Here is an 11,228-nt window from a genome sequence, read left to right as displayed (position 1 = left end):
TTATTAATAATCTTTTGTGTTTATTTGTCATTTTTATTTGCATTATTATATGTTATTATTTATATTTTAATTAGTATATATGAAATTTCAGAATTGTATTTATTTGTAATTTTTTATGTATTTACATCATTTATATATAAATAATATATTATTTATAATTGTATAATTTATCTAAAGCCACTTTAAAATACTTATTTATAATATTTATTTTTATTTATTTGTAACTGTTTCTCGATTTATCACCATCATTTATATATTAATAATTATATATATAATTTAATTAAATGTCTGAAAAGCTCATTCTTTAATAATACTTAATATTCATAACACTTAATTTATTTGTCATTTATTTAGGCTACATTATTTATGTATTAATACATATATATTGTAATTATTAATTTATAATTATTATTTTATGTGTGTGTGTGTGTGTGTGTGTGTGTGTGTGTGTGTGTGTGTGTGTGTGTGTAATATATCAGGGGTTTTCCTCCAAGAAAGGCAAGGGCGGCAGTGTCTCCTCAAAAAAAAACTGGATGAGAAAATTATAGATATTTCAAAGATAAAACAAAGCAAATGTTACAAAATGAGACATTAAAAAGTGTAAAAGTCACTCGTTTTTCTAGAGTAACACTGTTCAACATTGACACCCGCAGGTAAAGTTACCGCTTCTCTCTGGCCTCCCCTGAACCCGTCGACTTTTAACAAATTTCCAGGAGCGTGCGATGGGTTTAATGAATGGGGGGAAAGTCACGTGAGAGGAGGCAATGCCTCCATCGCGCTATGATTGGATATGATCGGCTTTGATTGGATATGATCGGCTTTGATTGGATATGATTGGGTCGTGCGATAAATCCCGCCTCTTGTTTTCTTGCGTGTTCTTGAATCGGCCTGAATGAAGACGATGATGGCGTTTAATGGGAAGACTAATTAAAAAGTAAGTAAACAGCTCAGCCACTTATATATATATTGTCTTGTTCTGTCATGCCAAAAAATTCAACTGAATTACAGCCAATATCATAATTACTAATGCAATAAAATGCTAGTACTACACTCATGACAAACAAATGGGGGATTTAACAATGAAATATCCCTTTAACTAATATCCTCACAATAGTGTGTCAAATGTGTATTATTGTGTAGAATATTTTTTCAGAACATAAAGTATGTAATTTTTTTATTAGTGTCTGCATAGGGCATAGGTTGGTGAATATGAATAATTTATGGAGTAAATGGCTCCATTTGGTGAGATGAATGAGGCCACATCTGGTTGGTCAGGTCACGGGTCTAACCATATTCAAATAGATTCAGATTTAGGAGATTTTCTTACAGGTGGCACAAGACCATACAGAAAATCAAAAGATGAGCTCATACATAAGCGTTTTGAAATATTATCATATCTAGCCTTATTATTTTACATACTATTTAAATTACAAATGTCTTGAATATGCAAACCATATAGCAAGTTCCACCCCATGTCCGTGACTAGTGTATTTTCCTAAAGAACCACAATGGAAGAAATGGCACACTCAAGCCGTTTAAAATGAGAGTAATCATCATGGCGACTGAACATTCATTACACTGATTTATAGTGTCATTCATTGTTAGGACTTTACTTTTAGGTTGATTTCATCTGTGCAACTTGAATTACACACAATTTTAGGCAAAAACAACAACAACAACAAAAAAACACTAAAACATTGTCAGACGGTCCCTGGAAACGTCATTACTTTTGTAGGCCTATACCAAGACTTTACATGTATATAGGGTTATTTATCTGAAAACATGGAGGTATAAACTGATGATGCAGGCAAGATGACTTTTTATATAAATGTATTAATCCAAGTCTATGAATGTATTATTAATACAATCCATTTAAATGATTTTTTAAAGAATAAAGTGACAATCATAAACATACTTTGCATGAATGTGTGCACGCATCCTAGTCCTAGTCCTTTCTCTGCATTTTTTATGTCTTTGAATTAAATAATAAACTAGTTATATTAAAATGAACAAAGGGACAAAGACATATTTTGCACTGGAAAAGGCAGGGTGCAGTAATCTAGTATGCATGTGTCTTTATGTTATAAAGTGGTGAGATGAGACAACAGGGATAATTGTTCTTTCTCCAGCGTAGTGAGACTTGCTATGCTTAGGGACTGATTGCTTGCTGTGCTACTGGAATAGAGACACTGCTGAAACAGGACCTGGGGGAATAAGTGTGCGTAAGTGTGTGTTACATACAAGGTGCGTTATGGGCTTTGGAATCTATTTTATTTAAATTAATTATTAAAAATATAGACTAAGGCAAGCTTCATGGTCATTTTTTTAAGGATTTAGCTTATTTACCTTTGTTTGTGTGTCAGAAAGAGAATTTACAGTAATTGAGTAATACAGTAATATTATTTTAGATGGCAGACACACTGAAAAAAATTATATGATCAATAAGTTAGGACAGCACATGTTTTTACATTGCTTTAACTCATCAAAATAAGTTAAGCAATTTTCAACTTTTTTTTATACATTCTACAAGATTCAACTCATTCTTTAAGTCAGTTTAATGTAATTTAAGTTGAAAAGACTTAAACATCCAAGTTGATTGTACTTAAAAATTTAAGCCAGCAACTTTTTTTACAGTGTTGCAGTGAGTATTCAGTGTTACCCTGCTCAGCAGTGCCACTAAGTGGCTGTACAATGCAACAGCATGGATTACTGTTCAAACAGAAAAAAAAAACCCACAGAAACAAATATTTCAAACTATTCAGGGAACTAATTTATTCAGACATGATTTGAATAAACGTTCTATTTGATATTCTTGACATTTTTGGTCACTAAATAAAACAAAACTCTATAATTAAAATAAAAAGTATGTACTGCCCACTACACACAAGTATTTCAGCAACAATGTCAGGAGGACAGTAGCTTAGTAAGTTAATGTCTTCCTATGGTCTGGTGGCACTAGGACATTTATTAACAGGACCTAAGACTGGCTTTTGTCTTTTGGTACTTGTGATGAGATGTTTGACAGCAAAAGTTTCCACTGGGCAGCTGGCACTGCTCACAGCAGCCTGAACCCGGACAATTCTATTGAAAACTACACGTCTATCAAAGAGAGAAAGAACAGTTCTGTGGAAGGGCTTTGGACTCCAGCCTGTTACATAATGTTAGATAAATAAACAGACAGATAGATAGATAGATAGATAGATAGATAGATAGATAGATAGATAGATAGATAGATAGATAGATAGATAGATAGATAGATAGATAGATAGATAGATAGATAGATAGAAAGAATATACTGCTAAACATAATGAAATATATTACATAATACATTTCCATATATGGGAAACTACTGCTTATATTTTTCAAAATACTGTAATATATACATTGACCATGTATGGCTATATATTGATACATACAAAAATATTTAGAAATGAAGACAAAAATATCATTACATGTAATATTCATAAAGTTTTATTCTTTATTGTGTACATATATTGCACATACATGTTCCCATATAAATGTAAATGTATTGTACACATATTCACAGAATAAAATCAATGGTTACAACAGACTTCTAGTTCCCAGCATGCTTTGCTTCTGACTGTTAAAGGAGAGTAAATGTTCAACTGAATTGCTATTTCACGTTTTGCTCATATTAAAAGGGGCGACGTATCCTAGGGGATACAAACATTTCAGAAGATGTGGGGAGAGGCAGTGAAAGCGTAGGTCTCATTTCTTAGTTTCATGTTGAAAGGGTGTTTGTTGTGAATATTTAGATCTGGTGACTTCGTTCATTCTTTGTTTAGCTCATCGGCAGCATTTAAAAACAACATGACCACCTAAACATGTAAGTCCCCTCCATATATTGTAAATATGTAAAATATATCAACTTTCATCTGAAGGTGAGTAGATTTCCCACTAAGTGCTGTTTCTATATGTATTATTCAATACACATATCCATATACAATCCGTGACGGTGTCGGTGTCGGGTGTCCGTGTCCGTGCTGGTGTGTTTGTGTCGGTGTCCGTGCCGGTGTGTCGGTGTCGGTGTCTGTGTCCGTGCCGGTGTCCGTGTGTCTAAAGTGAAAGCAAACATTTGAGAGAAAATCGGATGTGTGTCTATTAGATGCGTGCCAGACTTAAAGTGACAGTGGAATCATAGTAGTAGTAGTAGAGACAGTAAAATCGTGATATGATATTTTTGCCATATTGCCCACCCCTAATTCGAACAACAAATGTGCAATACAAATGGGCAATAAACATACAGAATTCTTCACCCAGAAGAGAGGAGTGCATCAGGGCTGTAGCCTGAGTCCAACACTGTTCAACATTTACATTAATGAATTAGAGGTGCAGTTGGAACAGTCTACAGCTCCTGGACTCACTCTACAAGACAAAAACATCAAGCTCTATCTGTATGCAGACGACCAGCACCTGGACCGGCTTGGGAAACTACTGCCAGAACTGGGCAGAACTGGGCCTTGGCAGTAAACCTCAAAAAGACCAATATTATGGTCGTTCAGAAAAAGCCCATGTCAGGAACACAGATACCAGTTCAGTCTAGGCTTGGGGTTTGGGGTCCACTCAGTGATTTAGGTAGTCTGGGAAAACCCAGATAAACTTCCGGCAAATTTAGATTTGCTCTGCAAGTAGTCTGGCAAAGAGCTCATTCAAGCCGATTTCTAATCCGTCCAAATATCGGCACCAATCAGAAACGTTGGGGCGGGCTTTACACGATGACGATCGCTCTGATTGGTTTTAGGTCTATCCAATTGCGCCCAGAGGCATTTGAGCGACGTCCGTTGGTGAAGCGCGCACCAACTTTTAAATGCATTATTATATTCAAATTGCAAACACATGAGGACAGTCTCCATGAAAGACCCAGTGACAGATGAACGTGCTACTACATTTCTCTCCGAAACGGTAGGAAATTAAATTAGATTTAATAGAGGATTTTAACTGTGACAAGATGATTGACAGGGCAGTTTACGTGACAGGATGCACGCGACAGATCCGTCCGATAAAGATGACGAAGTAGTATGTCCCAAAGCTTGCCTACTTTTTTGCTACACATTCAAAAGTAAATACCTTTTCTTCACAAAAAGGAGAGGCGGTATTAACATTAAGTGACATGGCATCTGACGCACAGAAGCCAATGGCACATGTCACTATGCGTATTGGCACATCCGGTGGCACATCCGGTCTTCATTGGCATGTGCCAGTGGATCGTGGCATGTGTCACTGACATTATTGGCATGTGCCAGTGGTGGATAGTGGCATGTGTCACTGCACTGACATCGCAACACACTGACACTGACATGTCACCTGACTGACACCGAGTCGCGGAACATGTCACCGTGTTGCGACACCTCCAGTACAGATTAATCGAACACCTATAGCCTACTGACGTAATTGTGGCACAAAATCCTAAATAAATAGTCTAATTTTGTGCTTTTTAAAATATCAATTAAACGAATTAAAGTGCATTCATATTTTTTCAAACGTGTTATTTGTGTCAGTGTCACGTCTGTATTTGATTGGTATGTGCCACTGAATGTTTTGTAATACCAGAGCTACTTTATGATGTTTATCTCGCAAAGTCACAAACTGCCCATTCTAGGAAAGACACGAAATAAATCTATCATGGGTCACTACGAATACAATCGCGTCCGTTACTGTAAACCTTTATTATTGCGTGATGCTGCACAGACGCGCACCAGTAGGTGTCAGTGAGTGTAACAGTGGCCAGCGCAAGATTCTCATCTGTGGCTTTAATATTTCAAGTCCTTCCAAAAAGTGTAAAAAAATTCATTATTAAAAATCATTTGTTTGTTAGGCTATGTAGGCCTATCTGAAAAGGAGTATACCGAGCTACTAGCAATATTCTCTATTTATACAAGTGCAAAAAAGTGCTCAGTGCATTTTAAAAATTCAACAAACAGGACCTACCTCAGTACCTTTAATATTTCAAAAATAATTTTATGGAATTATTCAATAAATAAATTATTTTTTTTGTTGTACAAATTAACTATGTGCATATGTTACATAATCTACATTATACTCCGGCAGACAGCTGCAGGTGTCACTACTGGAGGTGCCACAACATAAAGAGACATGTCAGTTTTAGTGACACAAGGCAAGGCAAGGCAAGTTTATTTATATAGCACATTTCATACACAATGGCAATTCAAAGTGCTTATTATTCAAAGACACAGGCCAACTGGCATGTACCAGTGGATATTGGCATGTGTCACTAAAACGTGAGATGTGCCAATGGATTGCGTCATATGCCACTTGCATAACAATTTGCTTTATGCTGTCAAAAAATAAGTTAATGTGTAGCCTACAACATACATAATTCGATACAATTATTTTTGAAATATTAGCCTAAAGCCACAGATGCGCTGGCCACTGTTACACTCACTTATACTGACACCTACTGGCGTGCGTCTGTGCAGCATCACGCAATAATAAAGGTTTACAGTAACGGACGCGATTGTATTCGTAGTGACCCATGATAGATTTATTTCGTGTCTTTCCTAGAATGGGCAGTTTGTGACTTTGCTAGATAAACATCATAAAGTAGCTCTGGTATTACAAAACATTCAGTGGCACATACCAATCAAATACAGACGTGACACTGACACAAATAACACGTTTGAAAAAATATTAATGCACTTTAATTCGTTTAATTGATATTTTAAAAAGCACAAAATTAGACTATTTATTTAGGATTTTGTGCCACAATTACGTCAGTAGGCTATAGGTGTTCGATTAATCTGTACTGGAGGTGTCGCAACACGGTGACATGTTCCGCGACTCGGTGTCAGTCAGGTGACATGTCAGTGTCAGTGTGTTGCGATGTCAGTGCAGTGACACATGCCACTATCCACCACTGGCACATGCCAATAATGTCAGTGACACATGCCACGATCCACTGGCACATGCCAATGAAGACCGGATGTGCCACCGGATGTGCCAATACGCATAGTGACATGTGCCATTGGCTTCTGTGCGTCAGATGCCATGTCACTTAATGTTAAAACTGCTACTGACAAAAAGAGTACGTACTTTTATGGCGTAGTGTAACTTAGGCGAATTGGGACGCAGCATATGGCTTTACACGATGACGATCGCTCTGATTGGTTTTAGGTCTATCCAATTGCGCCCAGAGGCATTTGAGCGATGTCTGTTGGTGACGCCCCTTTGGAAATGAGTTATTAATGAAGCTTTGCCAGACCATAACTCAGTTGCTACTGAGAATGGTCTGGTTTTAACCAGGCTATGATTTAATCAGAATTAGGCCAATTCCCATTGAATATTATCAGCTTTGCAAAAAAGATTCTGGATTGCATTTAAAGGGCATCTATTATGCAAAATTCACTTTTACATGGTGTTTGATGTGTGTTGGCAGTGTGTGTGTACACAACCACCCTATAATGATACAAATCCACCCAGTGCTTTTTTTTAATCATAAGCAGTGTCAGCTTACTTTTGCACAAGCCCCGCCCTGTTCGTTACTTATCGAAATATCGATATTCTTGACAACTATATGTATGTTAAACACTGTGGTATCAAATGTTCAAACATGTTCTAATTTGTTACATTTAAGTTTAAGTTATATTGTAATATTTTCTTATTTTTCTTATTTTTTTTTTTTTATGTATTCCAAGCTTTGACAATAAAGAAATTTTGAATTGTATTGACCGCCAGACACAGACAGACAGACAGACAGACAGACAGATAGATAGATAGATAGATAGATAGATAGATAGATAGATAGATAGATAGATAGATAGATAGAGACAGACAGACATTACAAGCAACAACATTACAAAAGCATTGTGTACACATTTGCTAAATAGCTGCATTTGTGACGTTGTCCTGGACCTGAAGACCTAAAATATGAAACATATTTTCAGTTCATGTTTAAGCTCTACCACGTTCCTTGCAGTTCTCTGGCTTCTCATCTAGGTGTGTTTAGAGCCCACCCTCGTTTCAGTGACTGGCACAGAGAACAACAGACGCACAGCTCACTCTGATCCTCACAGAAGACGGATGCTGCTGACAATCATCTGCTCTCGTAGGAGTTACGACTGGATGATGAAGGACATTTGACTGCAGAAATAAGGTATTAGGTATTTTTTATAACACAGGTTGGCTGTTTAAGGAGTGCATTTGTTCTCAAAGGGCACACGTTGTCTTGCTTTAAATGTTATATTATTTACACAATTTATGTGTTAGATTTTTGCTTCCTTTTATACTTTTTTGTATTTCATAATTGTTTTACTGTTTAAAATGAAGTAAAAGTCTTTAATAGGCTGTTCAGTAGCAGGTTTCATTGAGACAACTTGCTCCTATATATTGTGTATACACTTTAACATGCTATTGAGGCATGTTGTCACAAAAGGTCAATATGGGTTAAATTAACTGTATTTTTTCAGGGGAGAATAACAGTGAAAATGCTGATATTTCATAAATTGCTATGCATTTCATAATTGTTTTACTGTGTGACTACCAATGTGACAACTTATCCCTATTATAAATTCACTATTGGGGAATGTCATGTTTGTAGCCAATACTTTAAAGCACTGTAAACGGACTTTCAAAAACAAACCCACCCTGAGTAAAATTCACTGGAGTAACAAGTGTGACAACTAGCCCTGAACTATAAAACAAATATATAAAGAATTTCAGAAGCAAAACACATAAACTTACACACACTAACCAATCTGAGGTACAAATTTTATCACCGGTGCTAAGATTGCTGTTCTTTGTCACAGCGCTGAGATATTTCCCACATGGCTGTCCTGTATGACCCTGGCTTTCTAACAAGAACTTGTGGCACAAGCTAGAAAGGTGAGAATGGCTGACTGAAGTCAGTACGATCTTAAGATAAATAAAGAATAAATATTTATGTTTTCGCTGTTTAATACCTTCCATCTTGATAGTTTGCTCTGTTCTCTTTTTTTTTTTGTCAGCAACATCATATGTGACCCTGGATCACAAAACCAGTCACAAGTAGCACAGGAATATTTGTGGCAATAGCCAACAATACATTGTATGGGTCAAAATTATTTGATTTTTCTTTTATGCCAAAAATCATTAGGCTATTAAGTAAAGATCATGTTCCATGGAGATATTTTGTACATTTCCTACTGTAAATATATAAAACATTTATTTCTGTGAGTGAATGCAGCACAATTGTGAACATAAATGGACAACTTTAATGGCAGTTTTCTCATGTTTTGATTTTTTTTGCAACTTCAGATTCAAGATTTTCAAATATTGTCCTATTCTAACAAACCATACATCAATGGAAAGCTTATTTATTCAGCTTACAGATGATGTATAAATCTCAATTTCAAAAAATTTACCCATATGACTGGTTTTGTGGTCCAGGGTCACATATCACAGTGAGAAGTGAGCAAACCAAGTGCTTCGAATCGTTAATATGTTGATCCATATTCACATTATTCATATTAGATTAGGTCATAATGTCATTTGTCCTTCAAAGAGAATATGCAGCACAGACCACCACACATCCTCAGCTTTACTCTTCATCCTGAGAGTGATGACGACCAGACCCCACAATATCTACTTTTAACAAACAGGATAACCGACTGAAGGCCATTAACTTTCAAGCACAGTAGTAAAAACAAACCTCACTCAGTCATTTTAAATCTATTCAAACTTTATTAAGAGAGTACATATTTGCCCAGTAGCTCACCTATATTAACAACATATACCATCTGTTTGCATTATATTAAATTACATAGCTCCGCCCAACAGGACTTCACAAAGAGTTACTTAATTAGCAGCAATTGGTAAGGCATGTAGACCTCATAGCAACACAATAACAACCAATCAGAACACCTTAGCAACTACCTAGCAACCATCCAGAACAGCCAAGAAACTGCATAGTAACAGACTAACCACCCAAAACACCCTAGCAAGCACAATGCTCAAGCAACAGCACTGTAACACACTAATGACCCAAATGATGACCCTAACAACTATTCAGAACACCCAGGCAACGCAGAATACCATGGTAGCAATGCTAAAAATCACTCAGAACATCTTAGAAACCTCATAGTGGCATTTCAGTAACCACAGTCACATGCTCAAAACCAACCACACAATAAAGACCACCACAGCAAAGCCCTTGCAACTATTCAGAAAACCCAGCAACTGTATTATTTAGGCTATAACATGCTAAAAAAAAACACTCAGAACACCTTAGCAACCGCATAGTTATACCCTGGCAACCACATGTAACATGCAATAAAAAAAAAAAACACACACCCAGAAAACCTTAGCAACCACATAGCAACACCACAGCAACCTCATAGTGACATGCCAAAAACTAGGCATTGACACAAATTTTACGATTTGGTTCGATTTCGATTCACAAGCTTGCGATTCGATTCAATTCAATTCGATATATCGATTAATTGGGGTCTATCAGGTACATAGCAAATTTCCTCAAGGAACAAATATCTCTCAATGGTGTAGACTATACCAGCAATCCCAGTTGGTAAATCACTAGCCTATAATATTAAAGGTTAAAATTAACTGATGTGTAGGCTTCTTGCATTTAAATTACAAATAAGAAAGTTTTAATAATGATAACAAGGTTATAATGAGAATTTTTAATGACATAATTATGCTTATACTTGGCTGCCATAAAAAATTAAGGATTTATTCAAACATTAAATATTGAAGAACAGGTTAAGTAAAAATATAATGAATATGCATTATAGTGCATATATTTAGCAAAATGCTCCTCTCTAAGTTAATATTTCTAGCTGAATAACGAGTTTATGGACATTGAATGGCTTTTCTGAGGTAAATGTAACATTATGTGACATTGTTAAAGCTGTTTTATTGACGTCTTTCCGCGGTTGAAACACTAATTGAGCGATTGCATGAGACATGATACATTTCTGTAAGTTGTACTGTATCTTTCAACATACCTTTAGAAGTTTATTCATGTTTATTTCGTGCTGTAACTAGTGGTAAAGAGGAAGAGACGATCGGTTCTTGTGCTCACTTGATCTGAGGCGGCAACAGCGATCTGTCGCGTCACATTAAAGAGCGCCAAAACGGTAGGCTATTTATTGTTTGAATTTCGATTTCTTGAATGGGGGGTGCTACAAGCTTTGTTCATACATCAACTGAAAACAGCATCGATTCTTTGGATTTAGGAATCGATATCGGTTCTTCAA

General features: G+C 36.1%; 1 protein-coding gene across 1 annotated transcript in view; it reads right to left on the bottom strand.

Annotated features, from left to right (window-relative positions):
* kctd15a (potassium channel tetramerization domain containing 15a) overlaps positions 1-11,228 on the bottom strand; it is a 572,168-nt gene that overhangs the window by 252,425 nt on the left and 308,515 nt on the right. The gene's annotated exons all lie outside the window — the stretch shown is intronic.

This window comes from Abramis brama (genome assembly GCF_963993115.1).
Source record: "Abramis brama genome assembly, chromosome: 20".
Classification (NCBI taxonomy): Eukaryota; Metazoa; Chordata; class Actinopteri; order Cypriniformes; family Leuciscidae; genus Abramis; species Abramis brama.
This window is presented reverse-complemented; position numbering and strand designations above follow the sequence as displayed.